The following is a 9,621-nucleotide window of genomic DNA, read 5'->3' as shown; positions in this document are numbered from 1 at the left end:
ACAGCACTTATAGTGTCACCTTTTTGCATTGTACACCAACCTAAGCCTAATACGAATTTTCTTAGGTGACAGGAATTTGGGATTTTTTGGGGTGGATGAAGGCCGAAACATTGTTATATGTCTTGATTGGTAAATATTATAATTTATTGTACAACCTTGATTAATTTTTAACTCTAATAATATATTTATATATTTACTTTTTAAACTACGCTTTAATTATACTAACTCAGATCTAAATGTATATCGTTAGTAAGAACTGTTGATAGTTTGTTAATCAAATTCATTCTCTATAGTATAGTCCCAGTCTGTATACAAGTTGCCATAATATTTCAAGCACATGACAATCTACCGTCGTCAGATGTGCACAATATGAGGTTCCCAAGCTGGGTCAGCGGTAAGTTTAGGGTCTTACAACGTAAACGTCCGTGGTTTGATTTCCTGCTTACACAGAGCATATATAATGCGTATTGTTGCAGTAACAACAACAGCATGATATATAGGTATAATTTTTGACTGTTTAATAATTACTAAAAATTGCAAAAAATAAAAAAAACGTATACTTAATTTATTGGGACTGTCATGTTCAAAAAGAAAAAATTAGGCTTAAGCTTTTTTAATTTAGGAAAATAGCGCTGTCCCTTTTTATAAAATTACTTGGTTTCAAAATTTATTAATGATTTTAGAACACTTAGATTTGATCTTGATATTTTGCTCGTTCATTTAAATATCAAAGTTTGTTTAAATACCAAAACAGATGTTCAAACTTTTCAAATCACAATCAATAGATTCAGTTTTGTAAGTCTTTAAAGTTAAGAATTGCGCATGTCTCGTAATAATCTTGTAGTTCGACGTTCGTTGAATCATTGCATTCTGGCTGTTTGCCACTGCCTAGGAAAATCACCGGAACGAGAGTATCGATTTCGTTGACAAGACAACAACCAAACGTAGGCGCTCGAAGCTTTCCGTGAATCCGTGTTTAGATGAGAAGGAGAGAAATGGATGTATTAGAGTAGAGGCTCGAGAGCAAGGATATATGACAGATCGCGTTATGTTTAGGCTTAACAGAAGAATTTTGGTAAGTTACTTGATGAAGTCGAGTTCTTTCTTAGCAGGGGGAGGGGGGGCTAAATTCTGAATAAAATACAATAAGTATTGGTATTTCGTCAAGTTTGGTTGGTAATATTGAGTTCTCACATATAAATTTAAAGGTAAAAACTGTTAAACCAACGTCAAAGCTTATACTATTGATGAAAAAGGTTTACGTAACTATATATATATATTTAACCTACAGGTGGAAAAGCTAATCTATACCCATTGGTTAATATAGATTGTTACATGATAACAATAATATGATGTGTTTTCTGGTTTTTAAGTTTCCAACTATTTGAAAAGTGGACAATTCTTTGTACAAATACAGCACCAATTTTATACACGCAAAAAGTTGCTTTTTTGTTGTTAATGTATAATTATATTTAAAGTGTTATATATATATCTCATAATTTTATTTGATGGCCATCAGAATATTTAGACCTGGTTAAATAGTTCCTCAACCTTCGCGTTAAGTTTTGGGTAAAATGGGTCCATAGGGCAAAAATATGAGGGCGGGTGTACAAAAAAACGGTATTAGTAAATTGTGTTCAAAAGTAAGCATTCTTCAGCTGCTAGTGGCATCACGTGTTTTATGTTTTCACAGCTGAGAGTGTGAATCGTGTTCAGCGGCATATGGAGCTCGAAACTTGGGCCTTTGGGTCGGCAGCCCTGTACGTTAGCCACTTGGTTATGCACTGAAAATGCTGTGCGCAAACATTATCAAATAAAAAAAGATATACAGTGATGATTCCTCAGCACGTGCATGAGTGAATAAAAGGGTCACGAGGTTCAAGGCTTACCAGACACAGACTAACGCATGACAGAATTATTGTCCATGAATTAGATATGTGTGTTCCACCTGTGGAAAACACTATCCATTATGCTTACACTATAGGAGTGGGTTCTGAGGATGGTAACAAAACAATGCAAGCAGAAAAAATCGTAAATTAGCAGTTCTTAATCACATTCTTCCAGCTGATCAGTGATTTTTGCACTAATTTGAGACAGAAAGCAATATTCAATATAATTGTCTACAGGAAATATAATCCTATCTATTTTTATCTATTAATATATATATATATATATATAGGAACTATAAAGGTCAGTGCTATTGGATTTTACTGAACAGACATTCTATTTTAATTTCAAAGGTCAAGTGTTATCGTATTTTACCGAACAAACATTCTGTATTAACTTCAGAGGTCAAGCGTGATCTTATGTTTACCGAACAAACATACTCTTTTTAACTATAAAGGTCAAGTGTTATTAGATTTTACCGAACATTCTGTTTTAACTATAAAGGTCAAATGTTATCGGATTTTACCGAACAAACATTCTATTTTAACTTTAAAGGTCAAGTATTATCGGATTTTACTGAACAAACATGTTATTTTAACTCTAAAGGTCAAGTGTTATCGTGGTGTTTTATGAAGAAAGGCAGACGCGTTAGTGATTACCATAACACCTTCGAAATATGTTTATTTTGTTTAAACACAAACTATAAAATAGGCTATCTGCGCTGTACTCATCGCATGAATCAAACCCCCAATCTTGACGTTATAATCTCTCAGATTTGCCGCTGAGCCACAGGTAGGTAAATATGTCTGCCTAGTTGTTTTGTTTTTTTATTTTATGAAAACATATATTTTCTTACCCTCACTCGATAAAAGTAACATAGATTATCATATGTAGGCCTAAAAGTTAAATAAATTATTGTGTCACGTGACAAATAATTCTTAAATATTTGTGCAGTTTGGAAGATTTCGTCTTATTCAAATGAAATTGGACTATGGATATACGTTATACGTATACGAACACTCTTTGTTGTTGCTTTTGATGACTTAAAACCTTTTTCCATCAATAATTTAAGTATCTTTTATGTTGCAACGACCATGAGCCATTAGGCTTAACAAAATTGTAAAATGGCTGTATAAATTACAGTTTTTATTAATGGTTTTTAGCTCAAAGCTACACAATGGACTGTTATCTGTACTGTCCACCGCGGGAATCAAAACCCGGATTTTAGCATTTTATGTCTGTAAACTTAACGCAAACCCACATTAGCCTACAAATGACGGATATTAGCAAGCATTTTGTTGAACAGAAAAAAAATACATTTTTTATCGGATTGTTTGTGAATGGGAAATTTCAAAAATAATTTTGATTCATCTTGCTCTTAACTTTGGATGTGTTATAAGAGCGACAGTCAAATCTCACTGTTTGGTTAGACCAAAGTAGCCCAAGAGGTGGTGCTAAGTGCTATTAACTAGCTGCCTTCCTTTTAATCTATTAATTTTAGGGACGGCATTGCGTCAGCCTTTCTTTTAGTCTATCAATTTAGGGATGGTTATTCGCTCTGCCTTCCTTTTAATCTATTAATTTAGGGACTGTATCGCGTCTGTCTTCCTTTTAGTCTATCAATTTAGGGATGGCTATTCGCTCTGCCTTCCTTTTAATTTAGGGATGTTATTCGTTTTGCCTTCCTTTTAGTCTATCAATTTAGGGATGACATTGCGCAGATAATTCTTGTGAACAACTATTTCATGAAATATTCGGTGGAATACCTTTAACATAAAAATTAAATGGGTGCTAGGTAGGTGTAACTTACACCGGGGACATGTCCCCTCAGTTTTTCAAAGGCGGGGAAATGACCCCCTCACGGCAGTACTAAACCATTAGTCGTTGTAGCAGCCTCCAGTGGACTGCCATTATAACATACAAGATTGTCTATAAAAAAAAAAGAAAATAAGCAAATTTGTTGGTTGTTTATAATGAGGTGGTTAGTTTAGATCTTTATAACACGCGCGTGATACATGACAGGAAAGGCAGAGGGAATTGGGGAAGCTGATTTGATATGTAAGCTGAAAACGTTTTATAGAAACGAAGACAGCAGACGACAACTACAGATGCAAACATTCTGATCTTGCTGAAGTGTTTCCTGCGTAACACTAGATCTTCTTGTACGAAGGAAAAATGACATAAACTCCAGAATTAGGCTGTATTTATTTCCTACAACTTTTTTCAAATACTACTTACATTGTCAGACTCACAATATGTAACAGACTATACACTCCGTATAAACCAGCGGAGAGTACAGAACGAGGTCACGAGGATAATATTGTTGACATTTTATTGTGACAACACGAACGGAGGCATAAAATCATAGGGATAGTCATTTCAATGTTGACGTAAAAAGTAAACACAGAATGTAAAATAAACAAATGTAAATAAATAAATAAGTATATTTTTATATAAGAAAAATGGTTTAAAAAAGAAAGTTTACTGGAGGGAAAAAAAGATGTCAAGATTAATTTGAGGTTTAAATTTCAAAAAGTAAGGTTTATATATATATACGTTTAAGGAAATTATTAGCTGTAGTCAAAACATATTTTGTAAAGGGCAGTCGCCCCCCAGTGGCACAGCGGTATGTCTGTGGACTTACAACGCTAAAAACCGGGTTTCGATACCCGTGGTGGGCAGAGCACAGATAGCCCATAGTGTAGCTTTGTGCATAAATTCAAAACAAACAAACAAAAACAAAAGGCAGTCAGATGTCGATCCACTATGCTTTTCTACATAGTCACCCACTATGGTACTGGCACCTTTCTGTTGGTGAGATTTACCCCCATGACCTACTGCATTATTTAGCCATTTTTATTTTGTTCTTGTTCGTGAGATTTTCCCCCATTATCTGATGCATTATTTAGCGTTATATATTTTGTTTTTGTTGGTGAGATGCATTATTTAGCGATATATATTTCGTTCTTGTTGGTGAGATTTCTTCCAATGACCTAGTGCATTATTTAGTCATTTTTATTTTGTTCTTATTGGTGAGATTTCCCCCCATTTAGCTATTTGTATTTTGTTCTTGTTCGTGAGATTTCTCCCCATTACCTGATGTGTTATTTAACGTTATTTATTTTGTTCTTATTGGTGAGATTTCCCCCCATGACCTAGTGCATTATTTAGCTATTTGTATTTTGTTCTTGTTCGTGAGATTTCTCCCCATTACCTGATGTGTTATTTAGCGTTATTTATTTTGTTCTTGTTGGTGAGATGCTTTATTTAGCGATATATATTTCGTTCTTGTTGGTGAGATGCAATATTTATTTTGTTCTTGTTGGTGAGATGTTTTTTTCCATGATCTGATCCATTGCTTGTTTTCCAAGATAGTGTTACGTCTCTGGTCGTTAGTTAATTTCCCGTATAATTTCTTTTCGATGAAACTTTAGCGACACAAGTCCTTTCTTAAATAAAACTAGTTTATTCTTTCTCAATTCAACTTTGCAATACACTTAATTTCCACAGTCAATTTAACTTAACTAATTTTATAAAAACACGTTATAATTCACAGGGAACGATTCACGCACTTACTTACTACCGCGCTTGACTCAATTGTCCATCTCTGTCTGTCTGCAATTCTATCTCGATTCATTGTCTGGCGCACTTATATACAAGAAAAGAGGGCGCCTAGCAAATACTGGATTATTCGTGATGTTCCCCAATCTTTCTAGAACTCATTACGTGTTACCAGCGTCACGTTACTTCCGCTGTCGTTTTTAGTTTTCATTCCTGATGATACAAAAGTATCGTTTATCATTATCATTATTGCTCTGTCTAGTTCAATAAATTTACCCCTGAAATACCTTTTAACTTATCTGGATCGATAAAACTATGTTTCATTGAATTTTTTGAAGACACGATTTAACCGACTTTGTAAAAATTGTTTTAACGTAATCACCAGCTTGTACTTACTAAGTGCTGTAATATCCAGGTTCTGTGACTGCTCGGGTGATGATCGATTTTAGAAGCTTGTTTCACACTATCACAGCGTAACAAACGATAAAATAGTGCGATAAGCGGAGATGATAACCGTCAGCTGGTCTTCTGCTGTCCAAAATAACGGGCGTACTGAAAAAAAAAAACTGGAAACGTTATGTTTACCTGTGAAGCAAAATCAAATTCAGTTAGGTTAGTGAACGAAGAAACATCGAGAAATCAAAGTGTGCAGAGAATGTACGGAACTACACACGTATAGGTTTAGAACTTTCGCACAAAGAGTTAACCGGCCCTGTTTTTTGAATTAATAGACTGGGTTCTCTATAGCATCCACCGCGAACTCTTGTCACAACGAATAGTTGGATTTGACTGTTACTCTTATAGCGCACCTATAGCCCCAAAATGCGGAATGCGTTTTATGCGGCAACATGTCGCGAACCACGAACCCTCGGATTTACAGTTTCTACTCCCTAACCACTAAGCCACGTCCAGCCCCGCTGGTAAACGGATTACATGTTATAAGCTAACAGTATCGTAACATGTTTTCTTAGTTGCGATGTGTTTGTGCGTTATTTTAGTAGATGTTTCATGGAGACGTTAATACTTTAATTCCGCCATTGTGTAATTTTGTCTTTATTATTAAGCAATAATCATAAGACAAGAAAGTTAAATTATTTGTTAAAATATAGAGATAGCGTTAATGATTTCACTGAATTGAATCCGGGATTTAAAAACGTCATTGAATATTGTATTTTACTTGTAATTAGCTTAACAGTAAGTTAATCACTTGGACCTTGGAAACTATAATGGAAAGTGGCTTCTTGAGTAAGTATTATTTCATGATTGCTTTCCAATCTTATCATTATGGACCATTATACTGAAGGTGACGTGTTTTATGTGATTGAGGAGCAGTTATGCTTAAGTCGACATATTTTATGTGATTGAGGAGCAGACAGTTATATTTAAGTTGACATATTTTATGTGGTTGAGGAGGAGACATTTATATTTAAGCTGGCATTTTATGTGGTTGAGGAGGAGACATTTATGCTTAAGTTCACATATTTTATGTGATTGAGAAGCAGACAGTTATATTTAAGTTGACATTTTATGTGGTTGAGGAGCAGACAGTTATATTTAAGTTGACATATTTTATGTGGTTGAGAAGCAGATATTTATATTTAAGTTGACATATTTTATGTGGTTGAGAAGCAGATATTTATATTTAAGCTGACATTTTATGTGGTTGAGGAGCAGACATTTATATTTAAGCTGACATTTTATGTGGTTGAGAAGCAGATATTTATATCTAAGCTGATATTTTATGTGATTGAGGAGCAGACATTTATATTTAAGCTGACATTTTATGTGGTTGAGAAGGAGATATTTATATCTAAGCTGATATTTTATGTGATTGAGGAGCAGACATTTATATTTAAGCTAACATTTTATGTGGTTGAGAAGGAGACATTTGTATTTAAGCTGAAATTTGTAAGGTTAAAGAAACAATGTCAGTTCCTCATTGATATTCTCAGAGTAAAAGTAGCAACAGTATTTATATATTCTATTTTTTCGCCAGTATTTACTTTACAAGTTTTCTTTTGAGGATTACCATCCATCGTTATTAACCCCCTTTTTTTTGTCTTTTTCGGTATTTTTTTCTCTTGTTAAAGAATAATAATTTATTCATTGTTTTTTGTTGTTGTTTTTTTACTGCTGCAAAAAATAGAATCTGTTTTGCAAACATGCTGCTTTTTTTTTGTTTAAGTCTTTTTATAGATTAGACATAAAAAGTTTCCAAAACCACGAACCAAACCTCAGTAAATTGGGCCCTAAGGTTGTGAAACATAATTTCCAAAACATTTCACGTACTTATTTCTTCTAGCTATAATATTAATATTCTAAATAAAGCATTGCAATAATTTTGTTTGAATTGCTAAGGCTTTTATGACGGTCATTGCACTTCTAAGCGTTCATAAGTTTAATGCCAATTGATTTTTGATCCATTGCATGCTTTCTTTATTATTAACTAAAATATTTTTTTAAAGTCAGAATATAGGAATAAAATTTTTAGTAGGTGGCGCATTTTTGGAACATATGCAGACTTTTTTTTAAAAAAAATATTATTGCTTGTTTACTATGTTTTAGAAACCTCTTTGGAATAATTACGTTTGTATAGTTTCTTTTAAATTTATAAACATGACACTGTATTATGTAGGATGGTTGAAAGAGGAGCGACATCTTGGACAGACAAGATGTACTGATGCTAAAAGACTGTGGTTATAATAGTCTACCAGCTGTTATCTGTTAAAAATGGTTTTAAATATGACCTATTCTGGTGTGGTCCGGCGTGGCATAGAGATTAATGTGCCCGGAGGGTGAATCCGAGGATTCATGATGGTTCGCGGCCCTTTCTGCAAAAAACGCGCTCCGTACTTTGTAGCCGATCCCCCGGTGGAACAGTGGTAAGTCTAAGAACTTACAACGCTCAAATCGGAGGTTCGATTTCCCGCGGTAGACACAGCAGATAGCCCAATGTGGCTTTGCTCTTAAAAAAATAAACTTTGTAGCCGTTGGTTTAATATGAGAGTGACGGTAAAGTCCCACTATTCAATTGTAGCTCAAGTTTTGACGGCGAGCGCTATTGACTAGCTGCCTTCCTTTCAACCTATCTTTTAAAAACTGTGGACGAATATGCACAGTTAGCGCTCGTGTATCTTGGCTGAATAGACAAATTATCGAAACGAAACCTTGATGAAGTTTCGCGCAAGCGCCTTGAAACATCTTTCATTTGACTATGTATATTGTACATCAGAAAATCAATTTTGATAAACGTTTGTTGAAAATTGAAATTGTTTTTACTTCTAAACTTTCTTTAGTGAGTTTTGATAGTTTATGTGCTACTTTATCCACCCGAATATCATTGTTTGATTGTTTTTGTCGTAATATCGCCTGCAAGCATCTCTGGGGGAAAAGTAAATAGTTTACTTTCGCTAGTGTTGTACTAGACCAAAAGCTAAATAGTCCACGATTGCAAACAAGAACTAATTTATGAAAAGCTATTTGCAAGTGTATTCGAACGTCACAAACGTACGCGGTAGCTATTATTGAAATTATTTTTCTCGCCGGTGCTGGAGTGGAAATAGGATCCTTGATAAAAAGCGGCGGACGAATACAAAAACAAAACAAATAAAACTGCTAAAAACGGCGGACGAATACAAAACAAATAAAACTGGCACAAACTGTCAAACATTTACAATGATGATTAAATGAAGACCAGCGTTTGTATGTCACCAAAGGGGCCCGGCATGGCCAAGTGGTTAGGGCACTTGACTCGCAATCTGAGGGTCGCGGGTTCGAATCCCCGTCTCACCAAACATGCTCGCTCTTTTAGCTGTGGGAGCGTTATAACGTGACGGTCAATCCCACTATTCGTTGGTAAAAGAGTAGCCCAAGTGTTGCTGATGACTAGAAATGCAGGAATTGAAGGAAAGAGACAAAAGAAACGGTTTAAATTATAATTTTTATTTTACTTTGTTTTGTCAAATCATAGGTGATTTTTATGTTAACGTGTTTCTCAATAAAGCTTCCGAAAACAAATTCAAGGCCTGGCATGGCCAGGGAGCTAGGGCGCTCGACTCGCAATCTCCGGGTCGCGGGTTCGAATCCCCAAACATCCTCGCTCTTTCAGCCGTGGGAGCGTTATATGTGACGGTCAATCCCACTATTCGTTGGTGAAAGATTTGGCGGTGGGTG

The 9,621-nt window shown here is 34.9% G+C and overlaps 1 protein-coding gene across 1 annotated transcript in view; it reads left to right on the top strand.

Annotated features, from left to right (window-relative positions):
- Positions 1 to 408: 408 nt before the first annotated feature.
- The window catches only part of LOC106465849 (probable G-protein coupled receptor 158), a gene marked incomplete at its 3' end in the record, with an annotated part of 80,134 nt that continues 70,921 nt past the window's right edge, over positions 409 to 9,621 (top strand). Inside the window, exons 1-2 of the mRNA XM_013926090.2 lie at positions 409 to 500; positions 893 to 1,075. The remainder of the gene's footprint in view (positions 501 to 892; positions 1,076 to 9,621) is intronic.

Source organism: Limulus polyphemus, unplaced genomic scaffold, assembly GCF_000517525.1.
Source record: "Limulus polyphemus unplaced genomic scaffold, Limulus_polyphemus-2.1.2 Scaffold2072, whole genome shotgun sequence".
Lineage (NCBI taxonomy): Eukaryota > Metazoa > Arthropoda > Merostomata > Xiphosura > Limulidae > Limulus > Limulus polyphemus.
Note: the sequence above shows the minus strand (reverse complement) of the source record. Positions and strands in the feature narration are given on the sequence as shown.